The sequence below is a fragment of the Beta vulgaris genome, chromosome 7, assembly GCF_026745355.1.
Source record: "Beta vulgaris subsp. vulgaris cultivar EL10 chromosome 7, EL10.2, whole genome shotgun sequence".
NCBI lineage: Eukaryota > Viridiplantae > Streptophyta > Magnoliopsida > Caryophyllales > Amaranthaceae > Beta > Beta vulgaris.
In genome coordinates, this window is record NC_079208.1 from 36,699,216 (window position 1) to 36,705,367 (window position 6,152).

A 6,152-nucleotide genomic window follows, 5' to 3' on the forward strand; every position below is an offset into this window, starting at 1 on the left:
TTACGGCCAAGAAGAAGAAACCCTCCCGACCGGCACCTAAGGTGGTGATTTCTATCCCGGCTGAGGATGAGTCTCCGGCTACAGAGGAGAGGGCCATGATTCCTTATGCCGGCCCCATCGACCAATCTGAGCAGCCAGAAGCAGTTGCTCAAGTGGACGGGTCAAAGGATACGCTTGCTCAGCCGGACACGGCTTTGGACGGGTCAGCTTACACTGGACCAATCGCCAAACTGGTAGACCAGATGCCGGAGGCTTATAGGACAGCCTCTCGTTCTTCTGGTGAGTCTTATTACTCAAACATAGATAGAACACTGCGGGTTGGCGGGCGTCCGATGAGTACGTCCAACAAACAAGCCGTGGTTATCCCAGTTCGAAATATTGACGAGTCTTCTCTTTCAGATAAAGGAAAATGGCAGGCTCCTGACGACTCTCCCATCCTTTCAGACGATGAATCTTCTGCTGCCTTTGCGAAGATGACATCGGTTGATCGTGAGAAGCTCAAGCTGGAGCTTTTCAAGTGCTTCCCTGAAACTTACATCAAAGGGTTGAGGGGGGCATCGTTAGGGCATGTAGGTTACATGTCTCAACTTGTTGCCGAGGTATACCCTTCTTCTTCTTTGGACGCTTGTGTTTTTAATTGTTAGATTTTCATTTGTTTATACAACCGTCCTGACATATCTTCGTCTTTCTTTTTCCAGCTCTTTGCTCGCAGGGGCAAGGTTGCTTAGGAAAGAGAACAAGCAACTCGTCCAGGAGGTTACAAAGGCGGCTGACCTGGCTCAGCATTCGATGGCTGAACAGGAAGTGTTGCACCGTCAGTCCAGGGATGCCTGGGAAAAAAGATCGGCCGAAATGGAGGCCCAAAACCAGACGTACCTGCTCCAGCTGACGGAGCTTCTGGACGAGAGAGCCGCTTTGGAACGATCTCTGAAGGCCGAAAGAGATACAACCCTTCTTGCGGTCGTAGAGCTTCAAAGAGAGAATCGTTATCTTCGATCTAAGAACAGCGTGCTAAAGGAAGAGGTCACGACAACTTTTAAGTCGGCCAAAGAGGCTCTAAATGGAGTAATTGACACGACCAAGGACTGGGCAGTGAAGGCTTTCGAAATGCTGGCCGAGGAGGACGATACTCCCAGATACGTCTGACGGCATAACTTTCAAGAGAGCCTTCATAAAGCTACCGTGGCCGGGGAAGAACTTCCTGTCTTCCAAGAATCCTCTGATGAAGAGGAAGAGGAGGAGGTTGACCCTGAAGCCCAGGCCGACGATGAAACTCCAGGAACTTAATTTCCTTGCTATTCTCCTTCCCCAATCTTGGCCGCAGGCCAATTGTATTTTGTAGTTTCTTCAGTTTCTTACCTTTTTTTTTGTAATTTTTAGATTAGTTTGTAATTTTTCTTTTATCTATAAAAGAGTATCTTTTCCCATTTCCAATGCTTTATACTTTTATGCAAAGGACGCCTTGTTGTTGATCAAACATTTATGCCTAAGTACGAAAGCAACTTGTCCTAACACATTTAATCTGATCCAATGGCTCTCATTGGCCGAATAGTTCAAAACATATTTCAAGACGTTTATCTGATCAATGGCTCTTATTGGCCGAATATTTCAAGACGTTTATCACACGCCTAAGTTTAATACTTAAGTTTTTAAAAAACATTAAGTTTAATAACTTGTTCGGCCTGAATTTTGGCTATCATTCGTCATTGGACAAAGACTTAGCTATTTTGCAATAAATTAGGTCTCCATATGCCCCCCTTCTTGGACGAAGAGGTCTTAGCGACCTTTCTTTGTTTCAAGAAGGAGAAAGACCATAATTTGCTTAATAACTTGGACGTTTTATGAAGGTTATTGTAACACGTCCATCTTCGTTAAATTGTGAAATAACTTGTTCCTTTACTAAGGTTGTTATTTCTAAGTATGGCTTTTGGACGGAAAGTAGGATACCTTTACTAAGGCGTCCTAATTCCAGCCGACCTTGTTAAGGAGATGTTTAACTCTTTAAGTAAACAAACTGCTGGCCGATTCCATGTACTTATCCTTATAAGGATGATAACATGTTGGCCGATCTCCTAATAGAAGGTGTTTTTACTTGCTGTTGTGTTTTATTAGTCAGCTTTGGACGGTAGTATGTATTTTTAACTTGACGGATAGTCAAGGTACATGTATACATTTCTACTTTTTTCATTGCAAGGCACTAAGAAAAGATTACACTTTCTCAAGATATCTTAAACAAAGTATTTTTTCAAAGTATCAGAATTCCACGTCCTAGGAATGGAACGACCATCCATGTCTTCCAGACGAAAGGTGTCATTCCGAACTACTTCGACGATTTTGTAGGGTCCCTCCCAGTTAGGAGTGAGCTTCCTAGCTCCTTAGCTCGGCCTACTGCTTCCATCTTCCTCAGGACGAGATCCCCTTGCTTCAGCGGCCGCCTTGCTACTCTTTTGTTAAATTCTCTAGCCATTCTTAACTTATAGAGTTGCATCCTTATCAGTGCATTGCCCCTGATTTCAGGAACCAGATCCAAGGCCGTCCGAAGAGCAGCCCAATTGGCATCTTCTGAGTACATAATCACTCGCAGAGTTGGTTCCTCAACCTCAATAGGGAGAACGGCCTCTGATCCATAGACCAGCAGATGGAGTTTCACCCGTTGAGTTTTTGGTCGTTATTCTTATGGACCACAAGACCAATTGTAACTCTTCAACCCATAATCCCCTTGCATTATCCAGCTTCTTTTTGATTCCGGCCGACAAGATCTTATTAAAAGCTTCGACCTGCCCATTAGCTTGTGGATGAGCCACTGCAGCAAAGTGAGTCTTGATTCCTTGATCAGCCAGCCATTGACGAAGCTTGGGTGTTTCAAATTGCGGTCTGTTGTCAAAGACAATGGACTGGGGCATACCAACCTTGTGATGAGGTTCTTCCAGATGAACCCTTTGACGTCGTTGGTGGTAATGCCTCTCAGTGCTTCAGCCTCCACCCATTTGGTGAAGTAGTCAAAGGCTACTATTACAAACTTTTTCTGGCCGGCGGCTATAGGGAAGGGACCCAGTATATCCATTCCCCATTTGGCAAAGGGAAGAGGAAATAGGATGGGAGTTAAGTAATTGGACGGCTTCTGATAGACGTTGCCATGCCTTTGACAACTATCACATTTCTTTGCGTAAAGCAAGGCGTCCTCCTTCAAAGTCGGCCAAAACTAACCAGTCCTTAGGCTTTTTCTCCTAACGCCCTCCCTCCAATGTGGGAAGCATAGGCGCCCTCATACAGCTCTTTCAGAACCTCCAATCCGTCCTTCCTACTGATACACTTGAGAAGTGGCCGGTTGAAGGATTTCTTGTACAGAGTTTCATTCCACAGCTCGAACCATTTGTCCCTAGCCTTCACATACTTAGCTTCTAGGGGATCAAGGGGCAATTGGCCTGTCTTCTTATATTCAATAATAGGGCTCATCCATTCATCTTCTCGGCTAAGAAATAAGACTTCCTTGGCATCAATGCTCTTGGCCGCCTTGACCTCCCAGAACACTGTTCTAGGCACATCTCCCTCAGCCGAACTGGCTAGCTTGGAGAGGGCATCAACTTGATGGTTTTCAGACCTTGGTACTTGATCCAGGACGAATCGTTTCAAAGACTTAACCTCCTCTTTTATCAGGCTCATATACTTACTCATAGACGCCTCCTTGCATTCAAAGTCTCCATTCACTTGGCTGACCACTAGCAGGGAATCAGTTTTTGCTTCAATTTCCAGGGCTCCAGCCGCTTTGTACATTCTAATGCCGGCTAAGAGAGCTTCATACTCTGCTTCGTTGTTTGAAGCCTGGAATTGGAACTTCATAGCATGCTCAAACTTGTCCCCTTCTGGTGACTGGAAGATGATCCCGGCTCCACATCCATTAGAAGTGGATGCTCCGTCCACCATTAGGGTCCAATGCCTCTTTCCCTCTCCTGGGCTCGAACGTCATCAAACTTGGTTTGCCAAGCTGGCACAGGGCTTGAGAACATGTGGGGCCCACTAAGGACTTATTGGGCCCAAACAGTTGGTTTGGACAAAAGTGCGGTGCGGTTTGGGTTGGAGAAATTTCAAACCGTATATTTGCGGTTTGGGTCGGGTTACATCCCAAACCGCACTAACCCAAACCGTGAACACCCCTAGAGGTGCTAATGTGCATGCAAAATTGGATTCTCGAGGATTATTCGGGTAATAGTATTTTTTAACTTTGATTCCATTTGTACACTCACATAATTATTTTTGGTTGACAATTTCTTTTTATTATATCTTTCAAACTACGTACCTCTTATGATAACATTGAAGTTTTTACTACAATATTGGAAGATTACGATACAGTTGAGGCTAATGCAAAGAATAATTCTGAGGATGAAGTCGTTGATTTAGATTCAGTAATATTATTAGTAAGTTAATAATTCTGACTACATTTTTTATGTAAGGATATCCGTAATCCTTTATTTCTTTTTTCATCTTTTTCTTTGACAGGGAGATGAAGATCACATGGATCTTATGTAAATTTGGTGACTTGATGAGTCAACTATTGTGAATTATCACGTGTTCACATATTGTAATAGCTCTTATGAATTATTATGTCAAAACATTAATTTAAGTATCTAGTAGTTCAATTTATATTTTAGTTCAATTTATATTTTATAACATTTGAATTGCCCGATAATGGATGAATATTTAGAATTATGCTGATAAATATTTGAAAATTGTTTTATTTTAAAACAAAATTTATGTATTTTGGTCGTCTTTATATTTTTTCGATGCATTATAATAGTCGGGCAAGCTATTACTCGGATCCATCCATTGTCCGATAATCGATGGAAAACTATATTATGTTTTTTGGTCGTCTTATATTTTTCTGGTGCATTATAATAATTTTACCCGATAATCAACCCGATGCATCTGAATCACCCATGGATGATGGATGGACCCCAATTATAGATGAACCCAGTGATAGATGGGTCGGTGGAGCAGATAAAATCGAGTGACGGATGCGGTTGATGGTCCACTCGGCCCTAACCTGATCATTTAACATCCCTATGGACCGTCAGTTTCAACTATGACTTGTAAGAAGTCATGTGTGCTAGCAATCTTAAGAGAAAATAATAATGCCCAAAAATATAACTTTCTCTGTCATAATAGGTTAGAGAAAAATTCTTTCTATGAGAAAAATTATTTCTATTCTTTACTAAACTTTTCATTTGCATGATACTTTTATGCTCTCTCGTTAGATTTTTTAGGTTAGAGTACTATAAGTTTTAGTAATTGGTGATTATAAGCGAAATCGGGTGGTGAATAACAACACACATTTTTCACAAACTTGGAAAAATTACCGTTTAATATCATTTAACGACTAATCTAGTTAGAGATCATAAAATGTGAGAATGGTAATGTAATTTAGTGTAAATTTGTAAAGATATTCTCATGTAAATAATCATGGTCATGAAACTTCACAACAAAAATTGGGGTTTTCTTTATAAATTTTCATTACCATCCAATGCTATCTTTTCAAGTGGTAGTGGATAGTAATGAGATTTTAATAAGAAAATGCATATTTTCAAATGAATTAGCATTATCATGGATAATTACATGTAATTTGCTTTATACATTTACAATATGATGCATTATTATAACCTCTCATAAAAGGAGCCGTTTTTATTATAGGTAGCGAATTGTGGTTAGAGCACCCGTAACAATTGCCCTTCTTGTGGGTTATGAGGAGAGAGAGTATAAAAGTCAAAATTAGTTTATTAGGAGAGAAAAAAAATTGGCCAAAAAACTGATGCCCAACTCTTTATGATGGACAAAGAAAAAGAGAAGCAAAGACGGAATTAGGGGAGAGAGAAAATACGGTAGAATAGGTGAAAGAATGAGAAAGTACACTACTACATAACTAAGCTATAGCAACGCTTCAATAGCGTTGCTATAAGGTATAAAAACGTTGCAAAAGATCAAATGCAACACTTTCAAAGTATTTCAATAAGTCATGTTGCATTAGGTCTAATGCAACGCTTACAAGGGGCTATTGCAACGCTTCATAGAAACGTTGCATGATTTGTCCAATGCAACGCTTTTTGAAGTGCAACGTTTTTAGCCTCCTATTGCAACGCTTTTAAGATTATACGTTGATA